We start from the raw sequence: 17,952 nt of genomic DNA, 5'->3' as shown, positions 1-17,952 counted from the left end.
TATTCCCTGTGAGCCCTGAACCCCAGTGCTACAAGTGTTTCTTACTAGCACTTTGTGTCCTGCTTGCCTGTAAGACCAGCACCCCAGTGCTGACCTGTACTCCTGCCATTCTTATCGGTCCTGTATTCTGTGCTCTCCAAGTCTCCTGTCTCTGTGTTTGCATGTTTCTGGTCAACTGTAAGGTCCCTGATCCCCAGCCATACATGTTAGGCCCCCTTTGAGATCGCCTATTGTTCGTGATTAAAACTCTGAATAGTGTTGTTAGTATGGATGACGGTTGAGTAGCACATTATACTAAGTGAGAATGGTTTCTCCTCGTATTAAGATGTATTTATTTTATTTTCTTCTAGGTCTATTGTCTCTATAGCATGGATTTACTTCGGCAGAAAAATAAAACCACCATGGCTACATGGGCATTTTTGTTAAACATCTAATGTTGGACTAGCAATCGGAATGACGCCATCTTCAAAAATATCTTCCCTTATTCCTGGACTTTATGACATCAGCCACAATGATGGAGAAAAGTGGTTACAAAAACTTAAATATCTGAAGAACTTTTATACTTATCATTTCAGCTGTCCATGAATATGTCAAAGCTCAGTCTGCTATAATTGCAACAGATTTGCACACCTACCGGAAGTTTCTTGTCCTGTGGACTGCGATGGTCCTGAAGAGAATATTATGTATGAACATCGTATGAGTTCTTCGGTGTTGCAGTACAGTCTTATGGAGGACTAGCTGTCAAGGATACATTGGAGAAATCAACTAAAGACTTGGCGTTCATAAACTGTTAGCCCAACACAGTTTTTTCTTTTAGACTTTTTGATTTTTAGTTTTTTGTTATTATTATTTAATGTTTTGTATTTTTCAGCCTTCGTGGAGCAAAATGAGATTTTTTTTCAGAAGTAAATTGGATGCATAAATCAGGAGAAATATGAACTAGAAATATTTAATTAAGGTTAGGCAAATAGAGGGAGATGTAAGAGTTAAAAGGAGAGGACGAATTGTAAACTAAGTGTTGTCATTTTCTTCACAATATATCTTATATTAGGTTTTGTATATGTATTAGACCTAATAATCCTACGTTTGTTCCATTTTACCAGTACCCCCAATATCCACATCCAATTAGGCCCTACATAGCTTGTCACCAAATGAACCTCTACACTGTGAATAGTCAAGAACCCCACTGTTCACAACTAATGTACGAATTGTTTGATATAGCAAATATGTTTCTCAAATTTCTTTTTAGGAAGGGATAATTGTTTGGACAGTATAATTTTCAAGAGGAGGGATTGTGAGGGAAAATGGAACAGCCATTTTAAATATAATACATTAAGTTTTGATGACGTGGATATATTGAATGTATATTTTGTTATTAGAAGTCTTATTGTATAACAGCCGTATTTCTTGTATTAAAATGCTATTTACACCTTCAGCTGGGAAGATTGCTATCTAAAGGAGCTATGGGAAGAAACATACCTGTGTGAATGTCCATTTACAGTTCAATAAACTCCACCAGAAACCAGAATGAAACTTCAAAGCAGTCAGCTAGCTAGCTAGGTTCCCACCCATCTTAGGACATATAAATTGTATTAGATTTCCAAGATGTATTAGATTTCCAAGGCAGAGCATTACTTTGAATCCAACACTATGTATTGTTCTTCTCACCCTGCATGGAGGTCTAACTACATGCTTGTATAATAAACATCTATTTTTCAATCCGGCTTCAGCAGTCAAAATGTTACTGAAAGTCATGAGTTTTGGGTTTCCCCGTCACATAATACTTGTGCAGCGATTTTTCAAACACAAATTTTTGAAAAAAAATACACTTTTTTTTACTTTGAATGCACAGAAACACAATATATTGGGCAGTTGTTTGGTATCTATTTACTCAACATACCATCATCTTTTATATTTTACCAAACACGACATGGTTTAAAACTGCTTACGCCCAGTGCTATGGTGACAATGGCATACATTTTTAATATCCATAGGTGAGGCTTTAAAAGCTTTACAGGATACAATTTTAGATTTACACAGGACGTCAAGTGCTATAATTACTGCCCTCGATCTGGCGCGACACAACCCCATTCCCCCAACTGGTGATCGGAGTACAGGTGGGGGGTAATGGTAGAGGTGGAGGAAATTCAGATTCACAGTATGGATTAAACTGAAGCAGGGAGATCCTTGCAGTGCAGGTCCTCAGGTACAGCTTCCTCTACAGCATGAACAGCCCAGCAGTGCTAGAGATCCTCAAATCTGGAGCGACTGGCTGTCCTGTCTCATTTATCAGAGTAGACTGGGCATCTTGCAGAAAAAAATAAGTACTGTGGGTGACCGCTCTGCGTTGAAGGTGAGTATTTAATAAATAGCTGATTTGTGTTCTCTTTTAAATCAGTGGTCTCCAAACTGCAGCTAAGAGGACAAATGCAGCTTTTTACTTGTCTTTATCTGGTCCTTGAGGCACTATTCCTCCCATTGACACCTATGATGAATCACCATTCCTCGTACTGACGCGATTGATGGAGCACTATTCCTTCCATTGACACCAACGATGGGGCACGATTCCTCCCACTGACACCAATGATGTGGCACTATTCCTCCCACTAACACTAATGATGGGGCACTATTCCTCGCACTCATACCAATGATGGGGCACTATTCCTCCCACTGACACCAATGATGGGGCACTATTCTTCCCACTGATACCAATGATGGGGCACTATTTCTCCCACCAACACCAAAGATGAGGCACTATTCCTCCCACCGATGCCAGCGATGGCGCACTATTCCACCGACGCTAGTGATGGGGCACTATTCCTCCCACCGGTGCCAATGATTAGGCACTATTTCTCCCACCGGTGCTATTGACGGGGCACTACTCTTCCCACCAGCGCCAACTATGGGGCACTATTTCTGCCTTCAAAACCAATGACAAAGCATTTTCTACTCCTACTGGTCACAGTCTGACCCCCTAAAGGCTGAAGAATGATAAACTGGCCCTTAGAAAGTTTGGAGGTCCCTGTTTTAAGTAGTTGTGTATTATTATATATATATTTTTGCGTTCGGTCTTGGAGTTGAATTCCGGGATAAACTTAACTAGTTTTACTCCCTCCCCCCTCTAACACCTATGCTGACTAACCTGCGTAAGAAAGATGCATATACTTACATATTTTTCAGCCCAGTCATGTGATCCCACTATCCTGTGTCAGCTGCTGCAGGGGAGAGGAAGGATCATCAACAGTGGATGGGCCATAGGAGACTATGGGTGAAATTACTGCTTCCAGGCATTGCCAACTGTAATCAAGCGCTCTCTCCTCTCCCCTGCAGCCGGCGTTAGATGCCATGGGATCATGTGACCGGACCAGAGTGGGCTGACAATTGGTAAGTAGGGTCATCTTTTTTACACAGGAGGGGGAAGGGAGCTTTTTTCTTGTTCAAATATTTTATTAATATTTCAACAAAGGGTAAAGGTATAGGTAGTAGACATTTCGCAAACATGAGATCATAGACATTGTTATCTGCAGTGTTAATGTCTTTACAAAGAAGGGGAGGAGAGAAAAGTGCTGATATATCAGTATGGCATTTCAAGTAGCAGAAGGTGAGCACAGGTAATATGCATAATTACAGACGGGATTTTAGCAGATGAAGATACGTACTCCCCAGTGCTTTGTAGAGGGATCGGGACATGAGAGAGTAAAATTATGCAGGATGATCAAAGGGAGAGGGATCACAGGGAAAAAAAAAAAAAAAAAGGAGGGGGGGGGGGAAACAGGTGGGGGGGGGGTCCGAAGGAAAGTGGGGATGGGAGAGGAGAGTGACTCCACAAATAATATGCAATAAATGGGGTATTGTGTGATGTAGATAAATAGGGTACCAGGGTAGTATAAAGTACATGGGTTTATCATGGGAGAAGTGAAACATCAAAATTTGATGGAAGGAAATACTCTACCCAAGTGTTCCAGACATTGAAGAATTTAGGGATAGTGTCTAGTATTGTAGCTACCACCTTATTGTGAATCATAGCCTGTGTAACTTTATTCTTAACAACTACAATGCTTAAGGAGGGAGATTTCCAAAATGTAGCTATGACCTGTTTGGCTGCCGTTGTACCCTGCAAGAGAAGCTTGAATTGCGGATTGGTAAAACCGTGGGGGGGGGGGCATAAGTTGAGGAGGGCTATAGCCAGGTTTGGTTGAAGTAGAGTTGTGTTCAAAATAATAGCAGTCAGACATCACTAACCTGATCAATCACTGTTTTTGGTAGAAATTATATTTCTACACGGCAAATAATTTACTAGCAGGTGTAGTAGAGTAATAGAAATCCAACAGACCCAACAGTCATGACATGCATGCTGCTAATTCTGTGTCATTGAATCACTAATTGAAAGGGGCATGTTCAAAATAATAGCAGTGTGGAGATCTATTAGTGAGGTCATTCATTCTTTGAAAAACAGGTGGCAATTATTGACCTTATTTATGGAAGGAAGGCAGCAAATGTTGTACATGCTGGTTACAGTGCATTTCTCTCTGAAATTCTGAGGAAAATGGGTCGTTCAAGACATTGTTCAGAAGAACAGCGTACCTTGATTAAAAAGTTGATTGGAGAGGGGAAAACATATAAAGAAGTGCAGAAAAATGATAGGCTGCTCAGCTAAAATGATCGCAAATGCTTTAAAATGGCGACCAAAACCTGAAAGACGTGGAAGAAAGCGAAAAACTACCATTCCAATGGATAGAAGAATAGCCAAAATGGCAAGGACTCAGCCAACAATCAGCTCCAGGAAGATCAAAGGAGGTCTAAGGTTACCTGTGAGTACTGTTACAATTAGAAGATGCCTATGTGAAGCCAAGCTATCTGCAAGAAGCCCCCGCAAAGTCCCACTGTTGAAGAAAAGACATGTGCTGAAGAGGTTACAATATGCAAAAGAGCACATTGACTGGCCTAAAGAGAAATGGTGCAACATTTTGTGGACTGATGAAAGTAAGATTGTTCTTTTTGGGTCTAGTGGCTGAAGACAGTTTGTCAGACGACCCCAAAACACTGAATTCAAGCCACAGTACACTGTGAAGACAGTGAAGCATGGTTGCGCAAGCATCATGATATGGGGATGTTTCTCATACTACGGTGTAGGGCCTATTTATCGCATACCAGGGATCATGGATCAGTTTGAATACATCAGAATACTTGAAGAGGTCATGCTGCCTTATGCTGAAGAGGAAATGCCCTTGAAATGGGTGTTCCAACAAGACAACGACCCCAAACACACCAGTAAACATGCAACATCTTGGTTCCAGACCAACAAGATTGACGTTATGGAGTGGCCAGCCCAATCCCCGGATCTTAATCCAATAGAAAACTTGTGCGGTGACATCAAAAATGCCGTTTCTCAGGCAAAACCAAGAAATAGAGAAGAACTGTGGAATGTAGACCAATCATCCTGGGCTGGAATACCTGTTCACAGGTGCCAGAAGGTGGTTGACTCCATACAACACAGATGTACAGCAGTTCTCAGAAACAGTGCTTATACAACGAAATATTCATTAAGCGATTCAAAGGAAAGCAAAATCTTCAAATATTTTTCAGTTTATATAGTGAATGAGTTTGTAAAGAAGAATACAAACACTGCTATTTTTTTTTAACAGTCTAATATTCACTTTTCTTCAATTTTTTTAGAGGAACAACACAAATATGATATATTTTTCTTCATGTTTTGACTAGACAAGATGTCGAAAATGTCAGCCCAGAAGGCTTGGGCAATCGAACAAGCCCACCAGATATGGAAATGAGTAACTGGGTGTGCACAGCATCTAAAGCAATCGGGGGAGTAGTTTGGTGTGTATTTTGCAATTCTCGCTGGGACCAGATACCAGCAGGTCAAGACTTTATAAATTAGTTTCTAAAGCTACTATATTCTGTGATGAAGACTTGGTATTAGACCAAATGAGGTCCCAGTTAGAGGGGTCCAATTGTTGGTCAAGGTCCGTTTCCCATCTGTGGGTATATGGAGGAGAAGACGTGGTGACCGAGGTTGTAAGGAGGGAGTATAAGCATGAGATGAGGCCTCATCTATGTGCGTCTTTGTGACATGCCCGTTCAAAGGGAGACATAGGGGTGACCTGGCTGGTTGCTGTAGTGTATGGAGCATGAAAATGTTGCAGTTGTATCTAAATATTTCAGAGGCTGGTAGGCGATGTGTCTCACGCAGTAAGGCAAAGGATTTAAACTTATTCCTCAGCAGGAAATGGTGGGTCTGGAGAAGATTGGCTGAGGTCCATTGTTTAAATGACAGTGGTGAAGACCATGCTGGGGGAAAGGCCGGAATTCTGAGATATGAGAGCAAGGGGTTATGTAATGATTGCAGGAGATAACGGGATTTCAATTTATCCCAAAGTGACAAAGTGAGACGTAATAGGGTTTGTTATCAAGCGACGATCTATAGGTCTTAACCATAAAAGGTTAGCAGTAGACAGGGGGTCGCAATCTATAGATTCGAAGACAACCCATTCAGGGATTTCGTGAGTTGCATGATATTTGGGTAGTTGTGCTAGATGTGCTGCCTGATAGTACTTACCAACATCTGGAAGACCAAGACCGCCGCTAAGCTTGGGACGATACATTGTTGAGCGAGGTATACGGGGGTGAACGGTGCCCAAGACATAGGAAAATATATGTGGCTGTAAAACACGAAGGTAATATGCGGGTACTGAGACTGGAAGAACTCTAAATAGATATAAAATTTTGGGGAGAATTGACATTTTCACGACTACTATCCTTCCCAGCTAAGCAAATGGTAAAGAGGACCATTTGGTCATAAGGGACTGAAAGATGGGTTAGCATAGGTGTGTAGTTAGCTGCATATAGATCTGATAGATTAGAAGTCAGTGTTATACCAAGGAAAGGAATAAAGCACTGTGACCAGGAAAATGGAAGGATCAGTTTCAAATGGGCAAAATCTCCAGGGGGAAGGGATATATTAAGTGCTACTGATTTCTGGGAATTCATTTGGAGGCCAGCGAGTGAACCAAACCTCTCGAGGAGCCAGAGGAGAGAAGAAGATATTAAGGGAGAAGTAAGAAAGAGAACATCATCCGCAAAAAGACATAATTTATGGTGAGAGTTATTTTTTATAATAGGTGGCAGATAAGCCGTCAGGTCCTGGGTATTTACGAGGCTTTAAATATTTAATAGCGTTTAAGGTTTCTGTTGGGGTGATTGGCTGCTCTAAAGCTGTTAATTGGTGTTCTGATAGCTTCGGGAAGGAGAGGGGAGCTAAGAAAGTGTCAGCTTGGGAAGGGTCAAAGGGTGTAAAGGAAGAGTAAAGTTGTGATAGATGCTTGTGGAAGACTTGTAGGATGTGTTTCGGATTGCTAGTGAAGTTGCCCAATGAGGTGCGTAATCGGATAGGTCTAGTGATCTGATCAAGCCTACGAAGCGAAAGAGCTAAAAAAGTGCCAGGCTTATTTGCTTTTGTGTAGTATTTGTGCTGGGATCTGCGAAGTGATAGCTCCGACTGATCCGTGAGAAGATCAAGAGCCAATCGAGACCGTTATAGGGCTTTTCGGTTGGCTGAGGAAGGGGTCGCCTGGAAGGCTTGATGAGATTGTTTAGAAAAGATGCTTTGCTAATACAGAACCCACGTAGAACCGGTTTATGTGCTTCCCAAAGTAGGAAAGGGGAAATATCTGGGGCCTTGCTTAGAGATAGGTAGTCTTTAAGAGCATCTTCAATATCTGAGCAATGTGACGGATTTGCTAACAAGTTATCATTGATGATCCAGGAGGGATCAGGAGGGGATGATGCCAAAGGGGTAATAGATGTAAGTACAGCGCTATAGTCTAACCAGGGAATGGGGATAATTTCGGAGGCTAATAGCCAGGGGTTGGAGCTAGCAGTTCTGAAGGTGTGGTCTATTCTTGAAAAGGTCTTATGAGGATGAGAATAGAAAGTATACTGGCGCTTTATCGGGTTGAGTTCTCTCCAAGTGTCAATTAGGGAGTAACACTTTAATATGGCCTGGAAGGTTTGTTTGGAGGCTGATGGGGAGGGAAGTTGAGGGGATTTATCAAGGAAGGGGTATAGGGTACTGTTTGAATCTCCACAGGCAAACAGGGTACTGCATTTATGATAATCAATGATCGTTAACAGATGGGAGAGGAACGGTAAGGAACCTTGATTTGGAGCATAATAAGCAGCAATGGTGATTGCTACGTCTAAAAGAAACCTGGTTAGCAAGAGATAATGACCTTCAGGGTCTTTAATCTTATTATGTAGTGTGAAAGGTGTCCTGCGATGGAAAGCGATGAGTACCCCTCTGTGTTTGGTAGCGGCAGAGGCTGTATAAACCTGTGGGTAACGGGGGCCAAAGAATTTAGGAGTAGAACTGGGAGTGAAATGCGTCTCTTGTAGGCATACTGTATGAGCTTTATACGATGCAAATGAGCGGAAGGCCTTATTGCGTTTCTGTGGTATGTTAAGGCCCTGAACGTTCAGGGTGAGGATATTTAAGGAACCCATGGGTAGAGTGCATAGCGTATTAAATAATAAGGTATCGTCGACTGATTAGGAGTCTGGTAGTCTCAGTAGGAAGTGGTAGAGTGGTATAGGAGATTAGATGGGGTTGTGGCGTCACAGAGGAGAGAGGGGGGGGAAGGGTAGGTTTGGGGAAAGGTGCCAGAGGGAGGATGTGGAGGGCCATTCTTGGCCTAGAAAATGGTCCCTAGAGTCGCCCAGTAACTGGGTGATCTAGGGAACAGGAGTAGCCCAAGCAGTATTAAAACTACAATACCGCAAGGGCTAGTGGCGAGTGCACAGGTACGTGGACCGTGGGGACGACAGCATAAAAATAGGTATATAGTGACAAGATCCTGGGGATAAGACAAGAGAATAAGTACCCGAAGAAACCAAGGGGTCCCGAGTCCAGGCGGCACCGGCCATTAAAGTGGGCCATTGAGGATTGGGATATGCAGCTTCGTGTGTGGCCAGGACTGGGGTCCCTGTGCAGATGTTTAAATACAACCATTAGAAAGTAGTACAAAAAGTAGCATTTAAGGCACTACGAACTCTCAAAAACACAGGAGAGATTGGAGTTAAGATAACCATTAACTTATGGGGAAAAAACTAATAACAAAAATAATTTTTTCCCTCAACATATAAAAAAGGACACCACAGGTTTTGTCCAATGCGTTGGCATGGTTCTGTGATGTTGTGTGTAAGCGGTGAAGCCTGAGTCGATTGGCGAAACTCAGTCCATGGAGTCTTGTGGAGACTGAGCAGGTGATGAGAAGCGTCCTCGTTTGTGGGCGTTAAGTTGACTGTTGGTGAGGTGTGGAGGTTGGGATTTCTGCAGTGAGCAAGAGGTCAGAGGTAGGAGCGTGTGTAGGGGTCTCCAAGTTAATATCTGACTCACCATCCAATGTGCAGGGAGGATTGGGTTGTGCTGACTGCAGGGCTGCCCAGATTTCTTGCTGCCAGGAGAAGCTGTGGTGGTCATCTTGGAGGAGGCTTGAGTTAGGGCCTCCTTAATGGGCTTGCTGGACGGCGGAGCTTGGTGCCGGGGCACTCCCCTGACCATGCTGGCTTATCGGGCTGTGATCTGCAAGTGGGCGGCTGTTGTCCCTGTGCTGTGACAGAGCCTCAGGGAGACAAGTTCGTCCCGCCGGCCGCGCATGCGCACTCTCTGGGGAAGGGAGCTTTTTTTAGGACTAGTTAGGTTTAGTCGCAAAGCCCATGAGAGCATTGAAAGTAATTTTAATAAAAATTTCATATTTGTACATATGAAAAAAAAAATGTGTAGCTTCTCCCTCTAGTGCCCATCTGTATATCGGGCAGTACAGTCAGCAGCCATGGTTAAAGAGGAGCTAGCCCCACAGATATGTGTCTTCAGGAGACGTTGTAAATGGAGAGTCGGCTGATGAGGTTACTATGAATTGGAATCTGATCCCACTGAAGATGAATGTGGCACAGCGATCATAACACAGAAATGTATTTCTATAAATAAAACAGACAGGAAGCTAAAGCTTTGCTCTAATTGTGGAAGGATTGCCACCTTCAATGTCTCTCCTGCTAATTTCTCCTTAGGGCCCCGGGGTCACTGTCATGCTGTTCTCTACATGCTGATCTTTAATTAACCCCTTGTGGGCCTTGTACAATGAGCTCCTGGAATATTGCACGTAAACCTCCATGATTTGTAAAAGTTTCTTTATCTCCCGTGTATTCCTTTCTTCCCGTGGGATTCATTTTTGCCATCTACAGTGCGGTCAGTGTCAAGCCTCGGCAATCATTTTTCCTCACTTAGTAAAATGGTTTATGACGTTGAATTGCTTCAGCCCTGTTAGTGGCGAGATCAAATGTGACCAGCAATAGGCCAGAGAGCATTCTCATGGAATTTGGAGAGTGATAAGGAATAGGCTGAAGCGCATTCTCATGTGATTTGAAGAGATCAGCAATAGGCTGGACAGCATTCTCAGGGGATTTGGAGTGTGATAAGCAATATGCTGGAGAGCATTCTCAAGGGATTTGAACTGTGATCAGCAATAGGCTGGAAAGCGTTCTCACGGGATTTGGAGTGTGATCAGCAATAGGCTGGAGAGCGTTCTCATGGGATTTGGAGAGTGATCAGCAATAGGCTGGAGAGCGTTCTCATGGGATTTGGAGAGTGATCAGCAATAGGCTGGAGAGCGTTCGCATGGGATCTGGAGAGATCAGCAATAGGCTGGAGAGAAGTCATATGAGATTTGAGACATTCAGCTCTCCTGTGTGGGAACAGTTATTTTCGGTGATGTCACCCGCTTCAATCATGGACCATATCACCTAAAGAAAGCCTCGTTTGCCACCCAAAACCAATATACAGTGCGGAACAGAAGTATTTGAACACCCTGCGCTTTTTCAAGTTCTCCCACTTAGAAACCATGGAGGGGTCTGAAATTCACATTGTAGGTGCATTCCCACTCTGAGAGACAGAATTAAAAAAAAAAAAAAAAAAAAATCAGGAAATCACATTGTATGATTTTTAAAGAATTTGTCTTGCACTGCTGAACATAAGTATTTGAACACCTGAGAAAATCAGTGTTAATATTTGGTACAGAAGCCTTTGTTTGCAATTACAGAGGTCAAACGTTTTCTGTAGTTCTTGACCAGGTTTGCACACACTGTGCAACAGAGATTTTGGCCCACTCCTCCACACGGATCTCCTCTAGATCTGTCAGGTTTCGGGCTGTCGCTGAGCAACACGGAGTTTCAGCTCCCTCCAAAGAGGTTCTATTGGATTTAGGTTTGGAGACTGGCTAGGCCACCCCAGAACTTTGATATGCTTCTTACGGAGCCACTCCTTGGTTATCCTGGCTGTGTGCTTCGGGTCGTTGTCATGTTGGAAGACCCAGCCACGACCCATCTTCAATGCTCTGACTGAGGGAAGGAGGTTGTTGCTCAAAATCTCACAATAAATGGCCCCATTCATCCTCTCAATACAGTGCAGTCGTCCTGTCCCCTTCGCAGAAAAGCACCCCCAAAGCATGATGTTACCACCCCCATGCTTCACAGTAGGGATGGTGTTCTTGGGATGCAACTCATCCTTTTTCCTCCAAACACGACGAGTGAAGTTTAGACTAAAAAGTTCTACTTTGGTCTCATCTGACCACATGACTTTCTCCCATGCCTCCTCTGGATCATCCAGGTGGTCATGGGCAAACTTCAGACAGGTCTGGACATGTGATGACTTGAGCAGGGGAACCTTCCGTGCAATGCATGATTTGAAACCATGACGGCATAGTGTTCTACGGACAGTGACCTTTGAAACTGTGGTCCCAGCTCTCTTCATGTCATTGACCAGCTCCTACCTTGTAGTTCTGGGCTGATTCCTCACCTTTCTTATCATCAGTGATACCCCATGAGGTGAGATCTTGCATTGAGCCCCGTTCCGAGGGAGACTGACAGTCATCTTTAGCCTCTTCCATTTTCTAACAATTGCTCCAACAGTTGATCTATTTTCACCAAGCTGCTTGGCAATTGCCCTGTAGCTCTTTCCAGCCTTGTGGAGGTCCACAATTTTGTCTCTGGTGTCTTTTGACAGCTCTTTGGTCTTGCCCATGGTAGTAGTTGGCGTCTGACTGACTGTGGGGTGGACAGGTGTCTTTAAAGAGCTCAGACAGGTGCTACCAAGTTAGATTAATAAGTAGAGTAGAGGTGGACGTTTTAAAGGCACAGTAACAGGTCTTTGAGAGCCAGAATTCTTGCTGTTTCTTAGGTGTTCAAATACTTATGTTCAGTAGTGCAAGACAAATAAATTCTTTAAAAATCAATGTGATTTCCTGAATTGTTTTTTAAATTCTGTCTCTCAGAGTGGGAATGCACCTACAATGTGAATTTCAGACCCCTCCATGATTTCTAAGTGGGAGAACTTGCAAAATCGCAGGGTGTTCAAATACTTCTGTTCCTCACTGTACATCTCTCACTGGTGTCATATGCTGTGCTAAATCCATAGACCAATAGCGGAGGTGTAAAGAGACCACGGACGCTTATTCTGGAGGAGTGGGGATCGGCCATATACAATCACTATTACTGGATCTCCTGTACAGATCTGATACACTTCATTCATGGATTGCTGTATATATTCTGTGTCTTGGGAGGACATGCACGGCTGTATGTAAATACTATGTACAGGTGAAACTTGAAAAATTAGAATATTGTGCAAAAGTTCATTTATTTCAGTAATACAACTTAAAAGGTGAAACTAATATATGAGATAGACTCAATACATGCAAAGCAAGATAGTTCAAGCTGTGATTTGTCATCATTGTGATGATTATGGCTTACAGCTCATGAAAACCGCAAATCCACAATCTCAGAAAATTAGAATATTACATGCAATCAATAAAACAAGGATTGTACATAGAACAATATCGGACCTCTGAAAAGTATAAGCATGCATATGTACTCAGTACTTGGTTTGGGCCCCTTTTGGAGCAATTACTGCCTCAATGCGGCGTGGCATGGAAGCTATCAGCCTGTGGCACTGCTGAGGTGTTATGGAAGACCAGGATGCTTCAATAGCAGCCTTCAGCTCTTCTGAATTGTTCGGTCTCATGTCTCTCATCTTTCTCTTGGCAATGCCCCATAGATTCTCTATGGGGTTCAGGTCAGGCGGGTTTGCTGGCCAATCAAGCACAGTAATCCCACGGTCATTGAACCAGGTTTTGGTGCTTTTGGCAGTGTGGGCAGGTGCCAAGTCCTGCTGGAAAATGAAGTCAGCATCCCCATAAAGCTCGTCTGCGGAAGGAAGCATGAAGTGCTCCAAAATCTCCTGGTAGACGGCTGCATTGACCCTGGACTTAATGAAGCACAGTGGACCAACACCAGCAGATGACATGGCTCCCCAAATCAACACAGACTGTGGAAACTTCACACTGGATTTCAAGCATCTTGCAGTGTGTGCCTCTCCATTCTTCCTCCATACTCTGGGTCCTTGGTTTCCAAATGAGATGCAAAAGTTGCTCTCATCAGAAAAGAGGACTTTGAACCACTGAGCAACAGACCAGGTCTGTTTTTCTTTAGCCCAGGTAAGACGCTTCTGACGTTGTTTGTGGTTCAGGAGCGGCTTGACAAGAGGAATACAACATTTGAAGCCCATGTCCAGGATCCGTCTGTGTGTGGTGGCTCTTGATGCACTGACTCCAGCCTCAGTCCACTCCTTGTGAAAGTCGCCAAGACTTTTGAATGGCCTTTTCTTGAAAATCCTCTCCAGACTGCGGTCATCCCTGCTGCTTGCGCACCTATTTCTTCCACACTTTTCCCTTCCACATAACTTTCTATTAATGTGCTTTGATACAGCACTTTGAGAACATCCAACTTCTTTTGCAATTACCTTTTGAGGCTTTCCCTCCTTATGGAAGCTGTCAGTGATGGTTTTCTGCACAACTGTCAGGTCAGCAGTCTTTCCCATGATTGTGATTCCTACTGAACCAGACTGAGTGACCATTTAAAGGCCCAGGAACTCTTTGCAGGTGTTATGGCTTAATTAGCTGATTAGAGTGGGACACTTTGACCCTAGAATATTGCACCTTTTCACAATATTCTAATTTTCTGAGATTGTGGATTTGGGGTTTTCATGAGTTGTAAGCCATAATCATCACAATTATGACAAATCACAGCTTGAACTATCTTGCTTTGCATGTAATGAGTCTCATATATTAGTTTCACCTTTTAAGTTGCATTACTGAAATAAATGAACTTTTGCACGATATTCTAATTTTTCGAGTTTCACCTATATTCATGTGTGCATGTAATCAGGACTATCACCATATCATGTACAGATAATCTGTAATGACTGGTCACTGGATCAGAGTAGATCCTGGAATTTATAATTATGTGCGTGTGCGCATATGGCAGAGAAACCACACGCCACAACACTGAGGGGGCCACATTACATTTGTTGGCTGAATGTGAAAAGCATTCACCCATCCTTGACACATTCTGGCTCAATTTCACTTAATACATTAATTTCCTATGATTGTCAGCACCATCTAGCGGACATAATGCAGTATCTTCCTGAAACATCTTAATCTGAAAAAAAATACTGCATTTTGTCCACTAGATGGTGCTATCGATTGTAGGAAATTAATGTATTAGGCAAAATACGGCCACAATATGTCAAGGATGGGCAAACGCTTTTCACATTCAGCCAACAATTTATTTTTTATTTTAAACATAAATAAATATATTTAAACCCCGCCCACCAAATAATTCAGTGCAGGAAGATGATCACGTGCTGGATCTGCTTGTTAAAGATTAATAAAGTTTGAATTTCTGCTTCCCGTGTTCTGTTTTTTTCTGAATTCTACTTGTAGTCAAAAATTTAACTAAGGGCCTTGAAAGACAAGACACTGCTCCCTTGAAGAGGAGGAATCATTGGATATTGAGTTCATGTATGCTCTGTAATGTATCCGTGTAACACTTCAAGGTATTTAATATCAGTCACAGAGATCACAGTACTCCTCCTGACAACGTCTTCTTCTGCCTATCCCTCCACAAGGTTAGAACCATCTTTGTTCAGGCATCAGCTAGGGTCACCGTTGACTTCCTGGACCAAGAAACTCAGAGAGGACATGTAAATCCTGGTGCCTGTGCATATCTTAGCTGTGTTCACAAATGACTGACCCAGATCTACCCCTGCTGTAGAATCTCACTTTGTGACTTGTTATAATGTTACAGTCTAATTGCTATGGGGGAAGAGACTGAGGAAATGCTTCCTCCTGCTGGCAGCAGACTAATTGCCTAAAAAAAAAAACACAGGTTAAAATGGGAAAGTAAAGTGTCTCTTTCAATGAGGTGCTGTTGGGCATCTTCTTTGGTACCCATTTGGTGGCTTCCCCGTTAGGTCCCTTATAGAGGCAGATGGGTGGGCTCTGATCCTGGAGGAATTTTATCTTCAGGTTATCCCAGGATCACATTGGACCTTCAAAAAGATTTCCCCGACTCCTCCCCCCCTTCTTTCAAGGACAGGCCATTAAAGAGATGGAATTATGGAAGCTACCACAGCCTAGGGAGACACTGTCACTAAGGCCAGCCATACATTAAACACTTTTATTTTTTGCAACCCCGGGTTACAGGAAAGAAAATTGCTCAATATCCCCATCAACAGTCTGTTTGATAGGGGAATCCTTTCCGCAGCGCTCTTGTGTTCAGCCAGCAGGAAATCTTCCCTGTCAGCAGAACACAATGATTACTGGCTAGAAATTCGATCCATCTATGGCCGGCTTAAAGCTGCTCTTACCCTAGTAGATTTCAAACAAACAATCATACAAACATGAATACATTCCATGACTTGATGAATGTCGTTTGAAAGTACTTCAAAATGTCCTCTGTTGAAAATTCATTGGAAAAGAATTTACCATCCTGCTACTTTTGAATTTTTCTAGCCTCTGCTGTCAAAAATGAACATCGATTTGACCCCACTAATGATTAGAAAATGAAATGAACGTTCATAAAGAAATGAAAAATTCTGAACACAAAAGTAAGGCGCTTCACCCAAAAAACTGAATAAATGCCTCAAACACAGAAAATCTATATAAATGAATGAATACATTGATCCAAGTGATCAGCACTCTGTGTTTATGGACTCTTTTTGAGTTGTGATAACTTAGAAAATATATATAAAATAATAAATTGAATCAAGTTGTCACAACTCAAAAAAAGATTCCATAAACACAGAGTGGTGATCCCTTGGATCAATTTATTTATTCATTTATATAGATTTTCTGTGTTTGAGTCATTTAATCAGTTTTTTGGGTGAAGCACCTTACTTTTGTGTGTTGATTGTACACTGGAAGGGGCGGCTCCACCACACCCCTATATACACGAGAATTGATGTGTCATTCTACAAGTGAATAGGGGGAGGCGCCTCCATTGCTTCTGTATTTTTCAGATTCTATCAGTGTATGGCCTGCAAGGCTTCATTTTTTAAAAAAAATTAAAATCACAAGAATTTCATACTTACCTGTACTTAATGGTTTTGCACAGGGCAGCCTCGATCCTCCTCTTCTTGGGTCCCCAGCTGGTGCTGCTAGCTCCTCCTCTTCATCCAGTGCCCCCAGAAGAAGCCCGTACCCTGTTCCCTCATCACAGAGCCAATGGCTCCTGCTGCTATCTATCTGCGCAGTGAGGAGGGACAGAGCCGGGAGAGCTGCTGTTCTCATGCACAGTGCTGGATTGTGATGGGGCTCAGGTAAGTATGGGGGGGTGAGTGAGATCCGAGTGAGGCTAGGTTCACATCAAGACAGACTGTGAAATCGCACAGTCCTCAAACGCTTAGGAAACCTTCAGTAAAAAACACACTAAAGTGAATTTTAGGCCAAATATACAATAAATGACCCAAATGTTGGTAAAATATAAAAGGACGAGGTCGTGCTGAGTAAATAGATCCCCAATATGCCAAACCTTGAATTTGTGTGCGCCTGTGAAATTAGTACCCTATATTTTCTATAGGTGACACTTCAAAAGCCCCCTACAGGTCATCAGCTTAGCATTTCAGAGGAGGTCTGGTGCTAGAATTATCTCTCTCACTCCGGCGTGTACGGCGATATGTAACATATGTATTGCAATCAACATTTTCACTTGTAGGCACCCCAACGTGTGCAATTACATTCAGATGTGCATATACAGTACGTGTGGGTGAGGATGTTATATGCTTGGGTGCAACTTTATTTTTTTTAACTTACCTAAAAATCATCACATAGGGGACTTTGTTTCCCCTATGTGATGAAAAATAAAAGTTGACAGGTTCCCTTTAATGAGACATGCTGGGTCTAAAAGGTCACATTCCTTCTAGGCTAGCCGAGAAAGTGACGGATGACCTGGAAGTGATGTCACATTGGTCACCTTCTAGGCAAGAGAAAGAAGGGGAGGAGGTCCAGATGACATATGGAAAGTAAATCCCAAAACTTGGGTTGTCCCCAGAAAAGTAATAGAGGGGAAATCTTCCAATGGGGACACTAGTTATGGCGACCTGGGTGATCTCCAAGGGATTAATCTAATTTGCAGGGATTTCCTCTCACTTCCTGTTTGGCTATGGGACAGGAAGTGGAGGGAAATCTCTCCAATGGGACACAGATGGCAAAAAAGAACTGACAGAAGTTATAACCCTCCATTGTTCTATCCAAAATAAAAAATGTTCTACTTGATCCCTTTTTGCCCGTCCCCAGCATCCCTATAAATGGGCCTGTACCTGTGTGGCAGAACAGACTCATGGATCATGTTAGTGCTGTGATTGTCTGTCACATGATAGGAATATCATCCAACCAGTTCCCTATAATGACTAGAGACCAAGTGAAAGCTCTGCCACTGTGCCGGAGGACGCTCTCCGCAAAGAAATCGCCGTCATCCGTGGATGCATATGTGCGGCAGGTGGGCAATAAAGCCCACCTTTTCTTTGCTGCTGCACAGATGGGTGATAGGGGA

At 42.9% G+C, this 17,952-nt stretch overlaps 1 protein-coding gene across 1 annotated transcript in view; it reads left to right on the top strand.

Annotated features, from left to right (window-relative positions):
- The window catches only part of LOC149439062 (protein DOP1B-like), a 657,792-nt gene extending 656,073 nt beyond the window's left edge, over nucleotides 1-1,719 (top strand). Inside the window, exon 22 of the mRNA XM_089659538.1 lies at nucleotides 351-1,719. The gene's annotated coding sequence lies outside the window, so the exon portion shown is untranslated. The remainder of the gene's footprint in view (nucleotides 1-350) is intronic.
- Nucleotides 1,720-17,952: the final 16,233 nt, after the last annotated feature.

The sequence above is a fragment of the Staurois parvus genome, unplaced genomic scaffold (genome assembly GCF_062004578.1).
Source record: "Staurois parvus isolate SC_StPar_1 unplaced genomic scaffold, SC_StPar_1.0 ptg001162l, whole genome shotgun sequence".
NCBI classification, from domain to species: domain Eukaryota; kingdom Metazoa; phylum Chordata; class Amphibia; order Anura; family Ranidae; genus Staurois; species Staurois parvus.
Note: the sequence above shows the minus strand (reverse complement) of the source record. Positions and strands in the feature narration are given on the sequence as shown.